Source organism: Lissotriton helveticus, chromosome 5_1, assembly GCF_964261635.1.
Source record: "Lissotriton helveticus chromosome 5_1, aLisHel1.1, whole genome shotgun sequence".
NCBI lineage: Eukaryota > Metazoa > Chordata > Amphibia > Caudata > Salamandridae > Lissotriton > Lissotriton helveticus.
The window spans coordinates 1,124,913,430-1,124,938,655 of NC_136065.1; the positions used below are offsets into that span (position 1 = coordinate 1,124,913,430).

The following is a 25,226-nucleotide window of genomic DNA, read 5'->3' on the forward strand; positions in this document are numbered from 1 at the left end:
TGAGTGAAGACAAGTGGATTGCAGATATGGAGAAAGATATTGAGTTGAATAGTGTGAAAAGATATATTGTACAGGGTTGGCCAGAATCAAGGAAATTATCTGGCGATTTGATGAGTTTTGCAAAGATTCATGGTGAGTTAGCTATTGAAAATAATCTTGTTTTGAGGGAGGATAAAATAATAGCTCCTTTTGGTGTTAGGCATACTATTATGGAGATTGGTCATGAGGGTCATCTTGGAATTTCTTTCACAAGGAGACGTATTAAGGAAGTATTTTGGTGGCCTGGAATAGATCTTTCTATTGAGCGATTTGTATGGAAATGCTGTCAATGTTCAATAAGTCTGCTGTTCCTTTTCGAGGTGAATCTCAACATATTGAGTTTCCAGCTGGACCGTGGTGGAAATTAGGTATTGATATCATTGGGCCATTTCAAGTGTTACCTAAAGATGAGAGTTTTGGGATTGTTTTAATTGATTACTTTTCGAAATGGCCGGAAGTTAAGATGGTTAAAGAAGTCACGTCCCAAAAAGTAATAGAGTTTTTGGATAGTATTTTTTGTAGAGAAGGAATTCCACAAGAAATTGTAACAGACAATGGTCCCCAATTCATTAGCAAGGAGATAGAAGTTTTTTTTAACAAATGTGGTATAACACATAGAAGAATTGCTGTGTTCCATCCTGAGGCAAATGGTCAGGTGGAACGCTTTAATCGAGTAGTTAAAGAAGCGATTCAGTTTTCTATTTAGAGTGGATTGAATTGGAAGAATGCATTACACTCTATGTTACTAGCTTACAGAACATCTCCAAACTCAGTCATTTTAGCAAGCCCATTTGAACTTTTGAGGGGACGCAAGCCAAGTACTACTTTAGCCCCATGGTGGTTAAAAAAGAAATTCTCAAATGGTGATAAGTTGTCTAACATTGATTACTATATGGTGAAACAAAGGGTTGAGAAGTACAAACAAAAGATGAAGTCTGTCATGGACAACAAAAGAGGTCTTGCAAGTAAACAAAACATTGAAATTGGTGATTTTGTTTGTGTTAAAAAAAAATACCAATGTACCTAAAGGATCTCAGTGTTGGTCAGATCCCAAGGAGGTAATTGAAGTGTTTAACAATGCGGTCAGAATTGAGGGGGGGAAGAGTATGGAATTTGAATAGAATTTCACTGTGCAAAAATTTTGATTTTTCATCCAATAACATGAGAGGAAATGTTTTAACCGCATGCGTGCGGGCGGAATTCCGCCCGTACGCTGGGTTTTTAAAAATCGCACTTTACGTGACGAATTGGGCTCGTCATGAGCGTGCGAGGAGGCTACGCCATGACGAGCCCAGCTCGTCATGAGCGTCGAAGGGGTTAAGGGATGATGCACATGTTAGTAATCCTCTTAATTCTAATCCAGGATGTTCCCATTGGAATGAAGAAAACTATAGGAAGAGAAGACAACATTAGATACCAGGAAGATTCAAAAATGTTATTATGGACGTAAAGTAAAAAAATAAAATAAAATAAAGGGGGAAGATGTGTGGTATATTGTACATTGTAAATGGCCTTTCACAAGCATCAATGTGCCCGTGGAAGACCATGTGGATTCTGGAATTGTTATTGTATGATGTGCGTGAAGTGGGCGGCTGGTGGAATGTTTGGCATTAACTGCTTGACCCTGGACATAAGAAGATGGATTAAACTCCCTTGATGATTACCAATTATTACCATCTTGTTCATGTTTATTATTGGATTAATCTCCACACTTTTCCTACAGTAGGCAAGGATGTATTTTTGCCCCTTTCCTCTTTTTACTTTTTATAAATGACCTGGATGACTAGTTAATGATTTGTGGCAGGGATATGCCCCAGATTGGAGAGTGAGCCATTTCAATCATATTATATGTAGATGATGCTGTTCTCATTGCAAGTAATGCATGCATGCATGACCTAAAGGTAAATTTGTCTAAGTCTTACACCAAGGTTAAAACACATATGATAGAGTCCGAATTGATAAAAAAGTGTTACAAATTTTAACTCTCTAGGTATCTTCTTCAAAGAGGAGATAAAGTGACCCTACCTACTTAATACCAGGTCTATTCAGTTCCAGGGAGTGTTTGATGCAGTCTTCAGATTTGCATCCAGACTCTGACACAGACCTGTGAAGAAATATATTCATTTTTATAAGGCCAAATGTTCTGCCGTGGTCTCATATGGAGAGGGCATCTAGGGTCATAATAATTCTCTTTTACAGTAGAGCATTAAATATAGATATATATTTTATTGCGGGACAAAATCTAGTATCAACTGGAGTTGTTAGAACACTTCAAAGGCCGTTTTAATTGATTCCAGGGGGCTTGATGATGAGCTTCGAATTCCATGGATCTCATACCTAAAACATATTTTCTCTGACATGGGTGTCTCCCAGTATTATGATAACCCTGAGGTCTTAGGTATAGTCTTTAAAGCTACTCTAAAGAACACATATTTAACATATAGAGCTAGGATTTGTAACCTAAAGGCAGAGATTTGAGAACAGAAGTTGAGAATTCAACCCTATGTGTTTCTGCTGGGATAGAACAGTTTATGGTTTTTACCTAAGATTTTCAATAAAGATTTTATCTCACTCCTTTCAAACATAGTACTGTGCATTTTTTAATTGCTTTTCTGATCCAGGGTAGGTGGTTTAATTCACTGCCCATATGTCATTGTGATCGACAACAACGCCAAAACACAAGCCACGTTATGCTATTTTGCACAATTTATCAATCAATCAGGATTTATAAAGCGCAGCTAATCATCTGCAAGGTTATCCAGGTGCTGAGGGCTTTGCTGCTTCAGGTGGGTTAAGTTGAGAATCCAGGTCTTGAATCCTTTCCTGAATTCCAGAAGAGAGTGTGGATCTGGATCAGTGGTCGAAGTGGGGAACAAAAAGTAGGGGAACAGTGTGCTGGGAATCAGAGGGCGGGAATTAACTGAGGATTGGATGAGAGGGAGGAGTCAGAGGTGTGGCCAGAATGCACATATCATGCCTGTTATTTGTATTTGACATTTCGCTGACCAGTTACAGCTTATTATGTTATTTCATTCAACCAATGGATACACATGATTATTTAAGGTTTAATATGAGTTATTGATATTAAAATAAATTCACAAAGTGGGATAAGTTTCCAATCACAAAATATCCCAAATACGCTTAAAAGTGGAGGCACAAGCCATTTGTCTCTGAGCCATGGAGTTTCTGTCATCAACACTTCTCCCTTTTTCCACATGAGCGGTCCAAATATGAATGGCAAAATATCTTCGTTTGGAAAAGTTTTCTATATAATTATGGCTCTGCCGTATTAGCCACATCATACAACATTTGCTGCATAATCTGACAATTTTAACTAATAAATTGGTTGTGGCTCAAATGGATCAAAAGTTATAAACATTGTGACTTGTATTGCTGCGAAGTGGACAACCTTTTCCAAAGGTTGACTGATCACCTTTCTCACTGCTGCATTTGTATGTTACACTGCCACTAATATGGCAACATCTTTGCAGAGACTGCTAGCATGTGTAAACATGTCAAAATAATAAAGTATCAGAAAATATACTGCATTAGGCTGCAGCCTTTTTTTGCTGCATAATTTAGTCAACACTGCAGCATCATTTTGTACTCCTTTGCTGAATAATCCCATAGCCCCAAAGCAGTCAGCACATGTTAAAAGTGTTTGTGCATGAAGCAGAGATATTGTGAAGTTTGCGAACTTAGTTTGGTTTGTGTGCAAATCCTGCATTGCCGATCCCTGGTGAGTTGCAACTACTACTGCTGAAACATGGCCTTTCGATGTACCAATGGGTGAGGTGGACTGGCCTCAAGGGCAATGCCGGCTTTAGCACTGATGGCTCCCTGTGCAACAATGTTTGTTGATGCCCCCCAATGACCACCTCTGCCATTGATTCCCTCACAACCACACTTTAACCGTGTCCCTCAAGTCTCCATAACCACACTCTCAGATTCATTTAATTTGATTTACAGCACCACTCCTACCAGTGTAGAGTGTCAGAGCACTTTACATCACACATATTACACCGAGACAATTTTACGTATGAAAATCACTTTATAGGAAATGTTACATAAGACAAAGGACTACAAGGTGTAGGAGTCACATGACAACCATACTAGTAGGCAGCTGCTACTTCAATTACACCTAGTCAAGGGTTATGCCAAACTCTAGCCAGATTTTTTTTTATATGAAGGTGAATACCATCTTTTCTGCTTTCACCAATGTAATTCCAAAAACCTTGGCCGGTCAAGCTGACAATCTGCAGCTAGAAAAGAAAGGGTCGCTGGAGGAGTTTGTTCAACTCATCACCACGGAAACTACTAACCTTCTGATGCAGGTGAAATCAGACACCCCATTGGATCGCTGTCCGATTGCGATCTTAAAACTAGCAGCAGAGCCCGTTGCTTGAGCCTTGAAACCCATTTTTAATGCGATATATAGAGAAGGCTCTTATCCATTGGACTGGAAAAAAACTTCTATCTTGCCCCTATTAAAGAAACCAATCCTTGATATTAAAGATCCTAATTATTTCAGGCCAATATCCAGACTTCCAATACCAGCAAAAATTGTAGAGAGACACATAAACACCCAGCTCAGCCAATTTCTGGAATCCACACATGCTCTTGATCAAACGCAGTATGGGTTTCGAGGGGGGCACAGTACGGAAGCAGCACTTTTAAAATCTACCGAAGAGGTTTGGACTATTTTAGATCAGGGTGGTAAGGCGGCTCTGATTATGCTAGATCTCTCCGCAGCATTTGACACGTTCTATCATGTTTTGTTGATGGACCGGCTGCGGGAGATCGGTATACCGGAGCAGCATGGAGCCTGCTGAAATAATTCCTGATGAACAGGAGACAGGAGGTGGCGCTGGGAGAATTTGTATCCAACCCGTTTGCTCTGCCTTGTGGGGTCCCGCAGGGGTCCTCACTGAGTCCAACGTTATTTAATATATATGTATCCTCATTGGTTTTCCCTTATTCAATCATTTGGTTTTAGCTGGACCACATATGCGGATGACACGCAAATCGTGGTGTCTCTACTTCCATCTCAGGCAAAAGGTGCGGCCCGCCATTTTAAAGAGTGCATGACTGCCGTAGGGTCCTGGATGGCCCAAAATTGGCTTAAATTAAACTCTAGCAAGACGGAGGTGTTATGCTTCGGCAATGACTTAGGTTGGCCTTCGAGATCCTCTTCTGCTACGGCCCTGGCTCAGCTACACTGGCTCCCAGTGAGGGAGAGGGTGACCTTTAAGTCCCTATGTCTGACTTTCAAAGCCCTTCATGGGCTGGGCCCGGTCTGTCTCCAAAGGATGTTTTCATGGTATGTACCGGCCCGTAACTTGCGCTCCTCCCTGGCCAGGGTGGTGGCTGTACCTAGGTTTAAAAGATCTAGAGCTGGAGGCAGATCATTTAGTGTGGCTGCGGCCAAGCTTTGGAATTATCTGCCCATGGAACTTAGGCAGATTAATTGCCTGCCTGCTTTTAGAAGGCAGCTAAAAACTTGGCTTTTTCCACGCTTGCCTTAACCAACAGCCACCTCCAACCGCCCTTCCTCTTCGCTTTTGTCACTGCCAGCGCCAGGATGCCTCTCGAGGTGATAGCGCACTTTACAAGTGCAATAAATAAAAAATAAATAAATAAAAATGACCCTATTTTCTGGACACCGGAGTGGTGGCCAGATACTCTTGCTCCCCTCCCCTCCCCGCCCCTAAACAGGAAACTTAAAAACCTAGGTGCATGGGTGGACCAGAAGCGCAATTTTAAAGATCAGATAAATGCAGTGACTTCGGCCACGTTCTTTGTGCTCAGGTCCTGCAAGAAAATCATGTCATATCTACTGACAGATTGCCGAAAAACAGTTATCACCTCCCTCACCATGTCGAGGATAGACTACTGCAATAGTTTCTATTTTAACATGCAGGAAGGACTATTGCAGAGGCTCCAGCTTTTGCAGAACGCTGCTGCCAGACTGGTGCTGGGCATCCCAAAGTATGTCCCTATATCGAAAGAGTTAAAGAAGTTGTACTGGCTCCCAGTTAGGAAGTGTACCCGGTTCAAGGTGTTGTGTCATGTGCATAAAACACTCTACAGAGTAGGACCGGCAAATCCTAAAGATCGACCGTACTGGTACATTCCTAACAGACCACTACGCTCATCGGATGCCAAACTGGTTCAGGTGCCGTTTGCAAAAAAAGCTACATGGGGCGGCAAAAGCTTCGTAGTCAGTGCAGCTAAAGCCTGGAATCAACTCCCCCTGTACCTAAGGGGTATGGCAAATGTGTTGGCTTTTTGCAAGGCCTTAAAGACTTGGCTGTTTGCGGATTAGTCTGACTCCGACTTTGTTCCTCATGAAGGGTCACACAGCGCCAGGACACTTACAAGTAACAGTGTGCTCAATAAATGTTATAAATAAATAAATAAATAAATATAGTTTAATAATGATTTATCTGGAGAAACACAAACTCAGAATTTAAAACACAATACCATGGTTGGGTGTTCTCTTCAATAATCAGAATGGATTTCTATCCAAATGAACACTTTTTGCAACATTAGGATCATCAAAGGCTGGGGAGAAAACCATAACGCTCTAATTTATACCATGCTCTTTACCTGCTGCGCCTAGATGACAGGTAATAGCTCACTGTTCTATATTAAGGTTTTTAACTTATAAGCTGCAAGTAACAAAAGGATCTCTTTGACAAAAGCAGTAACCCACTGACCTATTTACATTATATGCACTTTGTGATCTGTATGGTACGTGTTCTTTGCAGCAGGCACAGTAACCCTCTGCGCTACCTTTCCATGAGTCAAAACTTCCACTAGACAAAACTCTGAACTCTCGCTAGGAAGATCACGGTTATCATGAAATTTGTATTGCTGCTGAAAATTGCTGGAGACCAGGAAGGACGGAGCAAGCTGCAAACACGACACCCGCACGCAAAGTCAGCGCCCGGTGTGGTCATACCGGTTGCACTGCCCTAGAGCCGGCCCATCTCAAGGCTGCTGTGACCTCAGTGACAAAATCACTGTCACTCTAGGGTGTTCTGCTTTTGTAGGCCTCGCCGCAAGATTGGAGGTAAACTTCAGCATGGATTGTGGAGGACAAGCCTTCAAGGTTATGCCACACTTGCCACCGCTAGTGTCCACCTGATGGTGCTAAGACACCAGGGCTTCTAAGGTCTTGCGGGCCTTCTGAGGTCTAGCAAGGGAATGTGCTCTGTCAGGAGAGTGGTCTGGTGGACTGATCATGAAGGCTGAACCTGGTTCCCCAGTTCCAAATTCAATAGCTCTGACCATAGTGCCACATCCTCACCCCCACTGAACACCATACTGCCCCACTGAGAGAAAATCACACTGCCTTCAACTACAACCCAATTGTGCCCCTATAAAATCCTGGATGCTACTCAGTTCAAATTATGCACAAGTCAAGAGCAATATGGTGCCTAAAAAAGTAACAAAATCCGAGAAAAAGCAAACTCTCATAGAGAATGCAAGATTAAGTAAGGCATGTAAACTGTAAGCAGGAACAACATGGTTACCTTAACGCTTTAACACTCACCATTCAGAAATCAGTGAGTGATTTTGCTTGAAAAGTTAAGGACATGACTACAAGGCTCAGAAGGGACCCGTTTCAATGTCCATTGCTGATATCCTTACAAAACGTAACCAGTATGGTTTAAAAAGGCCACATCTGTGAACACAGAGCCGCTGTACACATTTTGGTTTCCAATCCACTTATCAATCACGCATTGCAGTGCATCCAGGATTGGTGCACTTCCCCATCCGAGGAAAACTATGCTGTTCAAAGAAAGACAAAAAACAAAAGTAGCGCTTTACCGGCAAGCTCTCTAAAGTGGTGCTAATGTGTTTGGGGGTGAATAAAACCAATCTGGCCTCTTTTAGACCACTCTGTCTTGATTTATTTTTCATACTTTGAATCTTTTATTCCCGAGGCTGCGCTTTGGAATAGAATTTTTTTTTTTAAAAGACGACATTTCCAGTAAAGGTGATTTTCTTTTTTGGATCCATTTCACAGGGGAACAAATACACGAAAGATGGAAAGAGAGGGTAAGACGAGTTTCTTGAATGTCACGCTTTTCAGTAAGACTGCAGGAGCTAAACAGAAAGTGAGGGAATAAGAGTAAGAAAGAGGTGGGGAGGATTCTGTCAGTGGCAGAGAAGAAATGGACACTGTCCTTGTCAACTGTGGGCAAGCCTCTGACTGCCCGGCCCATCCCACGAATACTGTGCCTTATCTATAGGCCTTCCTGGGACTCATGGTTGAAATTAAAAAGTAGGGGAATGAAATTTATTGATTTAAAGAAGTAGGGGCACGCTGTGCCCTGCCGATCCCGCCCACTTTGACCACAGGCCTGGATTTATAGTGTTCCACGCTGGCCTTTTTTCGTTCCTCACCTGCGTGCTGCAGATATTTGACATCACCATGCAGCTTTAGTACACCTACAGAAATTATCTTCAACCAATATATACTTTGCTGTTTTACATTTGATCAAGACTGCACTTGTCATAAGGAAGCGGTGTGGATCCTCTGTAATGCTCTAATTTTATGTCTATTTTCATCCCGCTGTATTGTATATGTGTGTGTGTGTTTATTTAATGTATCTGTATTTTGCTTTTATGGCTTTGAGATGAATAACGTATGTTCGTTCATTCGACTGGCCTGGTTCATAGTTCAGTTTCCACATCTATCAATGTCAAGGTAAATGTGTCTTGGCCTAAGCTCTCATTCTGCCTGTGATTTGTGTTTAGCTGACATTCCTCGGGTCACATGCGACTACAGGCCTTCCCTTATCTCCTCCATCTCTACAACCAATGATATCCTCTCATACCCCTTAACGTTCAGAGGATCCTGGGGGCGTGGCTTAGCAAGCCACGATGGCGGCTGTGTTCTGCTGAGGCTCCGCGATCGGGCTAGCATCCTGCCCTGTTCCAGCGATCGCCGGGAGCCTCAACTTCCAGATTCAGCACCTGGGGTGCCCCCACTTCCGGCGGCACCCCCCTGGTACGTTGGGGACCGCGCAGCCGTGCGGCACCCCCAGTGACACCTCCCGCCGGAGCCGCGCGCCGAACTGCAAAATGGCGGTCGCGGCTCCGTTCTACTGAAGCCAGTGCCACTGTACGCCACTGTACACCTGAGTCACCCGTGAGGTGAAGCCGCGACCAGTCTCCCTGCCGAAGCTACACGTTCGGGCGCAAGATGGCGGCTGCAGCTCCGAGGCTCCATATTACCTGCGCCCTGTCCCAGACGGGAGTCTGATCCGACCTATACATCAACCCCGCCTGCCACCGCGGATTGCCTGTGCGGCGTTGGACCCTCCTGACGACTACGGCTCCTCTGGCCGGTGAGTGCCAGCCCCCCCCGGGGATTCCGGTTCTAGTGCCCCGGCGGCCTCCCGCACTTTCCGGGGCTCATCGGAGGACACCTGCCCCTCCAGCCCCCGGGCGGACGGACCGAGACATTCCTGGACCCGGGGGCGGCTCTCCGGATCGTAGTGCCTGACCCCAACATGGCGCCTGAGAGGAACCCAGCACTGGGCTCGATGCGTGCTGCCACATCCCCACTTTGAGAGCGGCGGCGCCCCCAGATCAGCGGCGGCCGCCCACCACACCGAGGATGACCCTCCACCACACCAGGACCTCTGGGGCCTTGCCACTTGACCCCTGGCCCCGGCGACCGGTGCATTGACCACTCTGAGTACCGGACGGAGGGGCGGGAACCTGCCGCCCCCACACAGCATCACCGTGGGCGACGAGGGGGCCCCTACTTCCGAAGGGACTTGACGAAGGAGTACACCTTCCAGACCATATGTGCCTGCGGATGCGCACTTAACCCCTTACCACCCCACTTAAGCCACCAGCGGCTGCGGACCGCCGGCCCACTCCAGATCTGGACCCCCCCCTCGGTTTCGTCTCCCCCGGGATCCTGGACTACCGGGTGGACGGAGCTGCCTGGCCACGTCTAGGCACCAGTTGTCTCCGCTGCTGGCACCCTTCTGCTACTCGGCGCACCGCTGAGGCGTGATCACTGACCGAGTGAGCGAGCCCCCTAACCGCCCCCCGCTCCAACAAAAGCTACATAACCAACCCCTACCGGGTTATTGTCTGCCCCAGCGAACTGGTGTTCGGCGGCCCGCTGTCCCCGGAATACATAGCGGTACAGGACCCTTCCCATCGGCCCCATGGGGAAACCGAGAGGCCAGCAGGTGACCGCCGTCCCTGATACGGCCCCTGAGAACATGCCGCAAACGCGGGCCTGGACGCAAGTCAACACCCCACACACTGACCCCACATTGTCGGCGAAACTGGACCAGGTGCTGGCAGCTATTGAACTGTCCCGACTCTCAATGGAGGAACGGTTGGGTGCCCTGACAACAGACATCAGCCTGATCCGCGATGACCATCGTAAGCTGGCGGACAGGGTGAAGGAGGGGGAGCAGATTGTGGCTGCGCTGCAACCCAAGGTGAAAACTCAGGTGACAGACATGCAGGAAGTCTTACGCCACGTGGCGGCCCTCGAGGAACGTACGGTTGATTTGGAGGGACGCTTGAGGCGATGCAACATCCGCGTCCTGGGTCTGCCGGAAGGAATTGAGAACTCAGACCCCCTGACCTACATGGAATCATGGACCAGTTCTTTCACCCCCGAGTCGGAGCGCTCGGCATTCTTCTCTATTGAAAGAGCCCACAGGGTCCCCGCCCGGAAACCTAAGCCGGGTCTCCCTCCACGTCCCATGCTGGCCAAGTTTCTGCACTTCCGAGACTGCGATGCAGTGCTTCGAGCGGCCCTGGCGGCGGGTCCCCTACAGGTGGAGGACCAACAGGTCATGGTGTTCCCAGACTATGCCCGAGAAGTCCAACAACAGAGGTCTGCCTTTCTGGATGTTAAAAGACGCCTCCACGTGAACGATATCCAATACTCCTTACTGTTCCCAGCTCGCCTCAAGGTGCTACACAAAGGAAAGGCCATATTCTTCACCACTGCGGATGAGGCACAGGACTGGGCCGAGTTCCACTGTCCGCTGATCCCCAAAGCCAGACCCCAAAGGGAACACACCAGCAATTCGCGTTGCTCCAGGAGAGGAGGCACGAAACGTACCCAGACGGGCTCATCCAAAAGCCAAGCATCCTCCCCCTCGGGCTCACCCGACCTTACACAAATCATGCGGGAGAGACGGGACGCTTTGAAGGCGATGACTGAACTACACCTCTCTCCCCTTGCACCAGACCTAGAACGCCAACCGCATCTGTTCACCCCTGAGAAAGACAGAGACAGCGATGGAACTATGTCGGGGTTTGGCCCAATCTCTTCCCCTCTCCTTGTCGCACACGTGGTGGACGCTACCCTGGCTGGACAACCTGGCACCTCTTCCTGATGGGCGGACTGACCATTGCTGTATCCTCTTTTCTTGGTCACTCTGTGTTGTTTGTGAGCCAATGCTGCATAACCAATTAACTGTGTGCGCTCGCGCGTGATAGGCACATCTCCTACAACAGCCCGATCTGCGCACAAGCCCAGCGGTAACACATGCTGCCACCCCCGCAGAATTTTGTTATATTTCTCCCATAGTGGGACATTGGTTTGGATATGCCACCCCCGGTGATATATCCCCTGAATTGGGACGGTTTCCCAACCTTGGTTATACCTGTTTTTGCTCCCGACAGTTCCCCTCCCATTCCTATGGAAGCAGGGCGCGCAGGAGCACACACGAGACACACGACCACACTGTCCTCGGGGACTGCAGGGGGGCCCCGGTCGCATGCACGATCCCTTAGTAATGATGGCTCCACGTTCGGACGTTAATGTCCTCACACTCAATGTACGGGGCCTCCACACGCCCAGTAAACGCTACTCCGTCTACTCCTACATAAAGCGCATGACAGCTAATATTGCTCTTTTACAAGAGACACATATTAATGCTACTGAATTAGGCCGGTTACAGGCCAAATGGCGAGGGACCTTTTGTGCCACGACATACTCAGCATTTGCGCGCGGCGCCTTAATATGGGTTAGGCCAGGAACCTCCTTCCGAGCACTCAGACGGGTGGTGGAGAAGGAAGGCAGATATGCACTACTAGAGGGACTCTTAGACGGGCAGGGGATCCTCCTGGGTAGCATTTACGCCCCTAATACTGAGCAGGATAAATTTTGGGATCACCTTACAGGAGTATTGGCCCAATTCACTACAGTCCCATGGATCTTAGGGGGGGACTACAACTGCACGTTGGTCCCTTCTTTGGACCGTTCACACCCCCCTCCTGCGCGTTCCCCAGTCCCCCGGCAAGCGGAGCTATTCAGAGCGTGGGCCACGCACTGGGCGCTTACTGACGCTTGGCGACACTTATATCCTCATGCCCGCATTTACTCATTCCACTCGATACCCCACAACCTCCGGGTCCGCCTGGACAGATTCTTATGCTCTGCACCGATCCTCCCTAGACTAATCTCCTCGGACTACCTGGGTCGGATCATCTCAGACCAAGACGCCCACATACTGCGCCTGACCTGGCGTCCCCCGCACCCGCCCGTCCCCACTTGGCAACTCCCTACAGACTGTTTGACAAGACTACTTTTCACACAATGCGAACACGGCATCATCGGAGCTGGTGGAATGGGATGCGTTTAAGGTGGTGGCACGGGGGAATGCATCAAACAGATTGCAGGCGTTCGCAGCGCATTGGAGCAGACACTCTCAACGACGGAACAGCGTCTAGCTGCACTCACTAAACATACCGATGACTCCGATGAACACGCCGCGCTCACAGCCGAGGCGAAGTCGACGTACCAGGCGGCCTGTGCTGATCTCAGGAAATATAATTTCAGGGCCTATGCCACCAGAGTCCATAAAAACAGGGACAAAACGGGAGCGCTGCTAGCCTGGATGGCGAGGCAAGACTCCGAGATCAAACCAATCACGGACATCATCAACCTGGAAGGTGTGCTAGTGCGGTCTCAAGCTGAGATCCTCCTGGCGTTCCAACGCTATTACGCTCAGGTTTACGGGGCCCCAACACGGTTCTCTCCGTCGTTCGTGGACCACTTCCTTGATCCACTGTCGCTGCCCACGATCTCAGATATTGACAAACGTACGCTCGACGCTAAAATAGCACCCTCAGATATCACCCACGCATTGCGTGCCATGTCTCGTAATAAAGCCCCGGGTCTGGACGGCTTTCAGCTAGAATACTACTTGACGTTTTCCCCCCTAGTGGTCCCTCGCCTGGCTCAGGTGTTTGCAGCGGCCCTTGATCTAGGAGTGTTACCCTGTTCATTGCGAGAATCAGTGATCGTTACCTTCCCCAAACCACACAGAGACCCACACCACATGGGTTCGTATCGCCCCATTACGCTCCTATCGGCGGACTGTACGGTCCTCGGGAAGATACTGGCTGACAGATACGCCCAGGTCATTTGCCCACTGATCCACCCTGACCAATGCGGCTTCGTTCCGGGGAGAAACACCTCACAGAACATCCGCCGGGTTTTCCATGTCCAGGACCAGGTACGGCCGCCTGCCTCATCTTAGATTTAGAGAAGGCGTTCGACACCCTCACCTGGCCGTACCTTTTCTCGGTTCTACGCCGTCTCAACGTTGGCCCGATACTCACAGCATACACACGCCTTCTGTACACCGATCTGACGACACGTGTCAGGATTGGGAAACACATTTCGCCTGCATTTGCGGTCCGGCGAGGCACCAGACAAGGGTGCCCCCTGTCACCTCTTCTTTTCGCTCTAGCCGTCGAACCGCTGGCGATCAGACTGCGTCAGGAGGGAATACACTGGGGCATCCCGCTTGCGGACGTCACACAGTGCGTCTCTATGTACGCAGACGACCTCCTCATCTATGTCCGGGACATCGACGTTGATCTTACCCCCATAGAGGTGACGCTCACTGAGTTCGCAGATGCCTCAGGACTCCGAGTGAACTGGGACAAATCCACGATCTACCACTTCCACCCGGAATTGCCACCCCGGGACGTTGCGCTGGGGACCCATAGACTCTCATGGTCCGCGGAGGCCCCCGGATACCTCGGTGTCCGCCTGTATCACTCTCCAACCGACATCTTTGACGGTAATCACCGTCGAACGCTAGCTAGCCTTCACCCGACTGTTGCCTTCTGGACCAAGCTCCCGCTCGCCCCGATAGGGCGGATAGCCCTGGCTAAAATGGTAATGCTCCCCCGGCTCCTCTATCATTTTGCCAACCTACCAATGGTGCCACCTAGGTCCTTCTTCCGAGACCTCAACTCTCTCCTGGGCACCCTTATATGGGGCTCAGGTCGACACAGAGTGGCCCTGAAAACCCTCCAACTCCCCACAACACAGGGTGGGCTAGAGGCTTCCTCCTTTTGAGTCCTATTTCCTGGCGGCGCAGCTCCAATGGCTGTCGTATTGGACGGCGGACCGACATACCCAGGAGGCTTGCACCCCGACTGGCAGAGTCATGAACCCGGAGCTTATCCGTCTTCTCCTCCCGGGCACCAAACCACGATGAACATATCCCCTCCAAGTCACGATAGCGCGTCACTGCATAATGCGGATCCACCGGATATCCCCCGGGAGGACTCCGTACTCCCCGTTACTGCCGCTGGCTGGCTGCCCCAGACGGGAATTCTATTTCTCGGCTCCTATGCTTGCCGAATGAACTCACTGCGGCATCACGGACATGGAGTCGCTCTTTGCGGAGGGTCAGCTGAAGTCGTTCGACCGGCTGGTCGCTGAGTTCGCACTCCCCCCTGGTCAATTCCTCAAATACCGACAGTTGCTTGAGGGTTTCCATCCTTACCATAATCTCCAGGCCGGCGTACCTGACACGCATCCAGTTATACACACTGTCTTGCGTATGGGAATGGGACGCCACCTAATCACCTGGCTCTATAAATCGATCCGAGAACTCTCGTACACCCCCCTGGCGACCCTACGGGCCACGTGGGAGGAGGACATCGGACACGCATTACATGATTCGGAGTGGACCAAGGCGCTTGAGGCCACGAAACGAGTCTCTAGGAACGCCCGTTTCAAAAACATCCAATACTACATACTACACAGGGCATACCTCACGCCGGCGCGACTGCAAAGGTTTTATCCCACAACACAATTCCTATGCCCCAGATGTCATTCCCCCGGGTAGCATTTCCGCCCCTAATACTGAGCAGGATAAATTTTGGGATCACCTTACAGGAGTATTGGCCCAATTCACTAGAGTCCCATGGATCTTAGGGGGGGACTACAACTGCACGTTGGTCCCTTCTTTGGACCGTTCACACCCCCCTCCTGCGCGTTCCCCAGTCCCCCGGCAAGCGGAGCTATTCAGAGCGTGGGCCACGCACTGGGCGCTTACTGACGCTTGGCGACACTTATATCCTCATGCCCGCATTTACTCATTCCACTCGATACCCCACAACCTCCGGGTCCGCCTGGACAGATTCTAATGCTCTGCACCGATCCTCCCTAGACTAATCTCCTTGGACTACCTGGATCGGATCATCTCAGACCAAGACGCCCACATACTGCGCCTGACCTGGCGTCCCCCGCACCCACCCGTCCCCACTTGGCAACTCCCTACAGACTGTTTGACAAGACTACTTTTCACACAATGCGAACACGGCATCATCGGCGCTGGTGGAATGGGATGCGTTTAAGGTGGTGGCACGGGGGAATGCATCAAACAGATCGCAGGGGTTCGCAGCGCATTGGAGCAGACACTCTCAACCACGGAACAGCGTCTAGCTGCACTCACTAAACATACCGATGACTCAGATGAACACGCCGCGCTCACAGCCGAGGCGAAGTCGACGTACCAGGCGGCCTGTGCTGATCTCAGGAAATATAATTTCAGGGCCTATGCCACCAGAGTCCATAAAAACAGGGACAAAACGGGAGCGCTGCTAGCCTGGATGGCGAGGCAAGATTCCGAGATCAAACCAATCACGGACATCATCAACCTGGAAGGTGTGCTAGTGCGGTCTCAAGCTGAGATCCTCCTGGCGTTCCAACGCTATTACGCTCAGGTTTACGGGGCCCCAACACGGTTCTCTCCGTCGTTCGTGGACCACTTCCTTGATCCACTGTCGCTGCCCACGATCTCGGATATTGACAAACGTACGCTCGACGCTAAAATAGCACCCTCAGATATCACCCACGCATTGCGTGCCATGTCTCGTAATAAAGCCCCGGGTCTGGACGGCTTTCCGCTAGAATACTACTTGACGTTTTCCCCCCTAGTGGTCCCTCGCCTGGCTCAGGTGTTTGCAGCGGCCCTTGATCTAGGAGTGTTACCCTGTTCATTGCGAGAATCAGTGATCGTTACCTTCCCCAAACCACACAGAGACCCACACCACATGGGTTCGTATCGCCCCATTACGCTCCTATCGGCGGACTGTACGGTCCTCGGGAAGATACTGGCTGACAGATACGCCCAGGTCATTTGCCCACTGATCCACCCTGACCAATGCGGCTTCGTTCCAGGGAGAAACACCTCACAGAATATCCGCCGGGTCTTCCATGTCCAGGACCAGGTACGGCCGCCTGCCTCATCTTAGATTTAGAGAAGGCGTTCGACACCCTCACCTGGCCGTACCTTTTCTCGGTCCTACGCCTTCTCAACGTTGGCCCGATACTCACAGCATACACACGCCTTCTGTACACCAATCTGACGACACGTGTCAGGATTGGGAAACACATTTCGCCTGCATTTGCGGTCCGGCGAGGCACCAGACAAGGGTGCCCCCTGTCACCTCTTCTTTTCGCTCTAGCCTTCGAACCGCTGGCGATCAGACTGCGTCAGGAGGGAATACACTGGGGCATCCCGCTTGCGGACGTCACACAGTGCGTCTCTATGTACGCAGACGACCTCCTCATCTATGTCCGGGACATCGACGTTGATCTTACCCCCATAGAGGTGACGCTCACTGAGTTCGCAGATGCCTCAGGACTCCGAGTGAACTGGGACAAATCCACGATCTACCACTTCCACCCGGAATTGCCACCCCGGGACGTTGCGCTGGGGACCCATAGACTCTCATGGTCCGCGGAGGCCCCCCGATACCTCGGTGTCCGCCTGTATCACTCTCCAACCGACATCTTCAACGGTAATCACCGTCGAACGCTAGCTAGCCTTCACCCGACTGTTGCCTTCTGGACCAAGCTCCCGCTCGCCCCGATAGGGCGGATAGCCCTGGCTAAAATGGTAATGCTCCCCCGGCTCCTCTATCATTTTGCCAACCTACCAATGGTGCCACCTAGGTCCTTCTTCCGAGACCTCAACTCTCTCCTGGGCACCCTTATATGGGGCTCAGGTCGACAGAGAGTGGCCCTGAAAACCCTCCAACTCCCCACAACACAGGGTGGGCTAGGGGCTCCCTCCTTTGAGTCCTATTTCCTGGCGGCGCAGCTCCAATGGCTGTCGTATTGGATGGCGGACCGACATACCCAGGAGGCTTGCACCCCGACTGGCAGAGTCACGAACCCGGAGCTTATCCGTCTTCTCCTCCGGGGCACCAAACCACGATGAACATATCCCCTCCAAGTCACGATAGCGCGTCACTGCATAATGCGGATCCACCGGATATCCCCCGGGAGGACTCCGTACTCCCCGTTACTGCCGCTGGCTGGCTGCCCCAGACGGGAATTCTATTTCTCGGCTCCTATGCTTGCTGAATGGACTCACTGCGGCATCACGGACATGGAGTCGCTCTTTGAGGATGGTCAGCTGAAGTCGTTCGACCGGCTGGTCGCTGAGTTCGCACTCCCCCCTGGTCAATTCCTCAAATACCGACAGTTGCTTGAGGGTTTCCATCCTTACCATAATCTCCAGGCCGGCGAACCTGACACGCATCCAGTTATACACACTGTCTTGCGTATGGGAATGGGACGCCACCTAATCACCTGGCTCTATAAATCGATCCGAGAACTCTCGTACACCCCCCTGGCGACCCTACGGGCCACGTGGGAGGAGGACATCGGATGCGCATTACATGATTCGGAGTGGACCAAGGCGCTTGAGGCCACGAAACGAGTCTCTAGGAACGCCCGTTTCAAAAACATCCAATACTACATACTACACAGGGCATACCTCACGCCGGCGCGATTGCAAAGGTTTTATCCCACAACACAATTCCTATGCCCCAGATGTCATTCCCCCGGTGCAGACTTCCGCCACATGTTTTGGTGCTGCCCCGGCCTCCACTCCCTATGGCGGACGGTACACGACACGCTGACAGATCTCACAGGCCTCACAACCCTGGCCTCCTGGGAATCCAGCGCGCTAGGCATTTTTCACATCTCTAAACGGGTCCCGGCACACAGGCGCTTTGTATCCTTAGCGCTGCTACTGGCGAAAAGATGTATAGCTATGCATTGGCGATCTCCGGAGGGTCCCCCCATAGCGGCATGGACAGGAGCAGTCTGTAAGTGGGCGGAGGCCGAGGAAGATGCCCTCCGGGAAGAGGAGGCCAGGGGCGCACGTAAACATCCCATTTCTATGGAATGGGCCATGCTCCTCCATAGCTTCCGGCAGTCCTTGCGCACTGATGACCCACCTACGCCCACATCCCTCCCCCCCAACACGGGCTCCGACTATTCTCCCCCATCCTCCCCCCCGCCCACTCGAGTGAGCCCATAGTCCTTGACTGATGCCCTTTTTGCCTGTGTCAAACCCCGGTACTCCACGCCCCCTCGTCAACGCCCCGTCCCCCATGTCGACCGTCCCGCTACCTACATGCACGGGACGCCTCCACCCTCTGGCCGCTCTACCTCACTGTGAGCGAATACTATGGACCCCTTTGCCACCCATCGCCCGACACCCGTCTCCTCCTGCTATGCTCTTGCTACCGCCTACATGCTCCCTCCCACAGTTCTGTCCCCCCAGTTACCTGGCACCACCACTATGCGAACTATACAGGCCCTGATCTAACGACCCCTATGGCGGGGACTCACATGTCTACTGTAAATCTCCTTTCTCCCTTGCGGAGTTTATTTCCTGTATCCTAGCCTGAATACTTGTTTGAGTGGTCTGTAATGTTCAGTGGATGAAATGCCAAATTACTTAGGTTTATGTACAAAAAAGTTGCGCGAATGGCTGGCCACGGCTGAATGTTGACGCCACGCCAGCAGATGATTTACTCTATTATCCTGCTTGATGATGCAACAATAAGATTTTAAGATTTAGTTTATTGTACAGTTAATAAAAACTCACAATATTTAAAAACATACCGTTCTAAAAACAATCAGTGGCAAGAATTTTTCACTTAAAATAGCGGGTGGATTCCCCTTATTAGTTAATAAAAGCACAATTTGGTATTGTACTGTCCTTAAGGGCGGCTGGATGCTAGCAGTTTTTTTGTTTTAGCTAGTGCTTACGGTAGACCCTTCGGCTGTTTCTTTTAGTCTTTTGGCCACAATGTCAAAAAATCTCGTTATTCTGCAATTTAACTGAGTTTCTCCGGGATTAAAGCAGAGCATCACAGCCTGTCTACAGCTTGTTATTCCCTGCTGATTCCATAGGGGCCGAAGCAGGGAGCGTCTTATGTCCAAGAAAGTTTTGCAGATGCAGATAATGTGCATCAGGTCCTCTTTTCCAGAGCAACAAAATCTGCAACTATTTCCTGCGTTTTCTCTTTTCCAGGGTGCTAAGTGAGGCCTTATGGGTATATTGCCAAAGCGCATATTGAGGAACTTATTTTTTGTTGTATGAGTAAGGCCCGTCGTTAAGTACTGTTGTGGTTTAAGAGCTGTGTAGCCTTCCAACACCACCCATCCATGTGCTCTCTTGGCAAGAGTTGCTTTGTCCTCGATGGATGAGACCATCTTGGTGACTTTCAATACCGTTTTTTTGAAAGTCTTGGGGTCTGTTGCTGACTCCCATAAGTTTGTTAGTCCTAGGGTCTCCAGAGATTCCATTAGATAGTTCCTTGCTGGTGAGTTATCTCTAATGGACAGTTCGGTCCAGAGGTGGGCGTTTAAGGATCCGTGCTCAGCATCTCTGATTTTCCGCCAGATGCAACAATAGAAACAAATTAAAAAAAAAAAAAAACGTTCAGAGGATCCTGTACATCAGCAGTGGTGAGACTTCCGGCTTGAGGAGTTGCAGTTCTCCAGGCAGACCGATGGATCCCAATCACAGTAAACGTGGCTACAAAGTGCGACACCACATTGGGAGTCACTAGAAACCAATGTACAGGAGATGCCTTCAGTCACATTTCAGCTCTCAGTGTGTTTAATGAGCCCAGCTTTGGCAAAATGTGTACAAATAGGATGCGTTTCAAAAATCTTTGTTTCTATGATGGGTGGTGCAGCCAAACATCCTGGGCCCGAAAATTTACATAAAATACCTTTTTAAACCTTTCTTGTACAGGTCACCTGGATAGCTCACCTAAGCACACCTGACGAGATGCTCATCAGGTGAAGGTACATCAAAACATTTAGGAAGTATAAAAAAAAAGAGGCAACTGATTGGAGAAGAAGTTAGAAATCTCTCCAAATATGAAAAAAATCCTTGCGCTGAAAAAAGTCCTGATTCATTTTCCATTCATTTCATTCTGTGCTTGGATGGAGACTTCATGACAGGTGTAGGAGATGATTAGGCCCCCAGGATAGGCTATTTTTGGACTCTCAGCCCTTTCAGGAGGAAAGCGGGCCAAATACTTGTGTAAACACTCTCCCAACTGCAAACGTATCATACTCTGACACATTAATAGTGTTTCGAGACCCAATTTACTGATTGGGAAATCATACAAATTACTATGATCATGGTAAATGATATTGTTAAGTGAACTTAGTGTGTCATATCTAAATATACGCTCAAAGTTATAATCCTCTGACTGAGAGACACCTATGTAATGGAATATTTGTGTGTGCCCCTGTTACCACAGAATATTTAGTTGCATTCTATCTTTATTGGGCGATTTGCCACTTTTTGCCTTTTTAGGTGTTAGAAGTACTTTTGAAGTGCCCAACTTTCTCCACGAGCATATGCAGGAATTGAGATGATTACAAATGGTATTCTTTATAGCCTTGATAAAGCTCTTTGGATTATTCCCTGGGAGAAACACATATCAGCTTATTATTTTCCATTTAAGATTAGTATTTCCATAGGCTCCTTCCTTATCGTCTGTGGCACTAAATTACCAGTAATATTTTACCATGATGGAAGTCTAAAGTGTGTTGATTCTTCAAAACGATAGTGAGTTTGCTTGTCCTGGCACAGCTAAGCTTCCTATATTGCTCATTTTGACTGGGAATAAATTCCACTCCAGCGGTTGTTTAGAGCATCCTCTCCAAAAATTATTAAGCAGTTCTGCCAAGAAAATGTAGATACCTCATTGCAATAATCTACAAAGAACAATTGCTATATTTATTTTCCTTTTTTTAAATTTCAACTGGCCTAAATGTCTGTGCATAAAAAGCTCTGCCTGTAACAGAATATAAATAGCAATGACTTTTGTGGGCATATAACCTAAACATGATTTCTATATCTTAAATGGCCATAATTGTGCATGTCACTTAGAATAGTGTGCCCGCTAATTGTGTATAGCTAAGGCCATACATATTGTGAGAGAGCACATGGGGTGAATTGAGGGTGGATGCACATACAATTTGGCTACAGGGACATTACAAAGGGAAAAGGGAGAGCACATGATGCAGAAAGGGAGAGTAGAGTGTAAAGGTATGTGCCACATATGAAATATATACAGCACAAGGAGAAGTCGTGTATTCTTTGGCCAAATCACAGAAGGAGCACGTGCACACAACTGGGACAATATGGGCATGCGCAGTGCACACAGATACCGTTCAAGAAAGAGTTGTGCAAGCTTCCCACACAGTAACAGAGAACAGATACCTCATGGGTATCAGGCATGCAACCCTCCTGCACCAAAGATGTCAGTTCGGATACTGCACAATTGTGCGAAATCATATTAGAGAGTCCCAGTGGAGCTACAGCCCTTCCATGATGCCCTGGTGGAGAAATAGACAATAAACACAGTTCCTGTCACGTATCTCCTCTTTGGCTTTGGTAAATCTCCCCAGGACCTTGCATACATTGATGGAACCATGGATACCTGAATCTTTTGTTGATGCCGCTTTCTTGCTCATAGGAAGTCCTATGTGGGGCACCATTAACATATGTTCTTGAACCTGTTTCTACAATGCACTTAATAGCAAAACATACTGGCAAAACCTAAATGCTATATTAGAATGGCTCTAGCACTTGTGGCAAACCGTAAAGCCTCTATATTAGCAAACAAATGTGAAATTGTAAACCCTGCTTCACAGTATCTGTGCTGTATATATTAATTAGGTATCCATTAACTGTTAGTCATTGAGCTTAACAAAACCAAAGGGGATAATGGACGGAGTAAATATAAGGCTATGTACTATCACTGTCTCCTTCACTTTGCATTTAAAACCTACTTGCCAAGTATTAAATCCATGTTTAGTATAAATAGATAACCTCTGAGACATGCTGTAGGTATGCTAAACCAAAGGGGATGATGGACGGAGTGTTGAACATTGCAAGCACTCACCCCCAGTCAACTGATCTGGGTTTACTCCATCATCATTCTTTAGCTCACTCCCCCACCCCATTTCAGACATATCCATATGCAAATCAGTCTGACCCTGTGCCTCATGAGAACAGTCCAGCTCGAACTGCCAAGCCATGTCTTAATTGAACCGGAAACAAGCATCCTGGGACCCGTTTCTGGCTAATCAGCTGTGATCAGCCAGGCTAGCTTGAATCCAGTGGCAAAGTGAGCAAGGGGCCGACGTCTGGACATACCCTGCCAACTTAGGACGAACAAAGCAAAACCAAAGGGGATGATGGACAGAGTGTTGAACATCACAAGCACTCACCCCCTGTCAACTGATCTGGGTTCCATCCATCATCATTCTTTAGCTCACTCCGCCAGCCCAGTTCAGACATGGCCCTATGCAAATCAGTCTGACCCTGTCTCTCATGGGAACAGTCCAACCCGAACTGCCAAGCAATGTCTTGCCTGGACCGGAAACAATCATCCTAGGATCGGTTTCTGTCCCCTTTGGTTTTAGTCATTGAGTTTACAGATTTAGGATTTGAAAACAGCTACATTATTAGCTTTTTTGTTAGAAAATGGGATTTTATTCTGCACTAATAAATGTTACAGTAAAATCATGAGTTAGCTACTAAATAAACTCATAATCTCCACAGGCAAGCCACAGCATGGACACCTATGGTCGTGGAGGAGTGCGAGCACAAAACATTGTGGGTGAGGCTTTCTCAACATGGGTCACTTGGGGGTTGGAGGATCATCCAGATCCAGAGGCCCGATATAGACAGGAAGAAGCCATGGGGTGAGATGCAGGGAAGGATGTGAACTAAGGGGCAAGGAGACAGGCCAGAGTAGCAGCTAGCTGTAAACACATCTGTTCTGTGTTTTGAATATTCCAGCTACCAATGCAAGATGGTGAAAGATATTCAAGTTAAGGGTAGTGATGCTCCTTCATTGGCAATGCAAGAACACTTCACCATCTAGGCCCTGTAAGTATGTATGTAAATGGTTTGCTTATCCACCTAACCTAGCCAAAACATCAGCAGACGGCGGTACTAGGGTTAACTAGTGAAAGGAGGGTCATTTGAGTTGTAGATAGGTAATGTATTTCTATGTAGTGTTCTTTCAAGAGGTAAGTCTTGGAGCAGTATTGGGGCAATCGTAATGGGGTATTTGTTCCAGATCTCGGGTGCATAGATGGAAAAGGCTGCTGCTTGTTTTTATCTTGTTTACATTTAGTCTGCTGTCTGATCATGATCTAGCTGTGCTTGAGCAGAGAACCACCAGAGATGGTCACTTTGTCTGCAAAATAAATGGGGTGCTCTTCATGATAGCTTTGTAAATGATGCTACTGGTTTTGAAGATTGTGAAGGCCGGCAAGAGGAACCAATGGAGTTCTATCGATACGTGGGTGCATTACAATGCAATCACTCACTTGGCAGACTCGTCTGACTGTTGCACCAATTAAATGCCCATAGGCAGATGTCCTGCTAACCTATCGCTCACAATGTGGACTAATCAATATGTGAATGAAATTTAGGACAAACAGATGACAGGATGTGAGCAGCTTACTGATTGCCTCCCTATCTTCTACCCTGATTCCAAAAGTAATTTATCAAACATAAGTCTCACTTACTAAATTTGGTGCTTAGATTTATGCAATATATAAACTTGTGTTTCATAAAGGTTATGAGAAAATATATTTTGGTGCAAAACAGTTTGTCAGTATCTCAAAAGATACCAGTAGAATAACGCCTCTAGAGAAATGTTTCTTGTTGAGACAATTTGTATGTCAACTAGTCTCTTGTGGTTGGAAATTATGCAAAACTGCATACTGAAAACAATCCAAGAAAATCTGTGGATTTCAGGTAACTCAGAATAACTAATGATAAATTTATATTTTGTCTAGTCTAAGTATTATCTATTGACAGTGTAGCAGTATGCTTTTGTAGTTTCTACTCCAGTAGCTTTTCTTTCTCTGTGTCCTGCGAGAATGAAGACCATTCTCAACAACCAGACTGTGGACATCCCTGACAAGGTGGACATCACCTTGAAAGGGTGCACTATTATTGTGAAGGGCCCTTGGGAAAGTCTTCTCCGTGACTTCAATCATATTAATGTTAAGCTCTGTCTCATAGGCAAGAAGTATAGGAAGCTTTGTGATGACAAATGGTGGGGTAATCGCAAAGAGCTGGCCATGGTGTGCACAATCTACAGCCATGTGTGAAACATGATTAAGGGTGTCACATTGGGCTTTCATTACAAGATGAGGTCTGTGTGCGCTCATTTCCGTATTAATGTAGTAATTCAGGACACTGGCTCGCTAGTAGAAATCCGTAACTTCTTGGGGGAGCAGTACATCTGACGAGTGAGCATGAAGCAAGGCGTTAACTGTGCACTTTCTCAAGCCCAGAAGGACAAGTTGATTCTTGAAGGGAATGACTGGTTTCCAATTCAGCTGCCTTGATCCAGCAAGCCACCAATGTAAAGAACAAGGATAGCCGAAAGTTCTTGTATGGCATCTATGCGTCAGAGAAGGGCACTGTCCAGCAGCTGGAAGAATAAGCTTGGTGTCAATGCCACCAAATGAAGCATATCTGTCAATATAAATGGTCTGCCAGAATAGTATCAAAAACATC

General features: G+C 48.2%; 1 pseudogene; it reads left to right on the plus strand.

The window, feature by feature from the left end:
• Positions 1-24,580: 24,580 nt before the first annotated feature.
• Positions 24,581-25,152, plus strand: LOC144753515 (large ribosomal subunit protein uL6 pseudogene; annotated as a pseudogene).
• Positions 25,153-25,226: the final 74 nt, after the last annotated feature.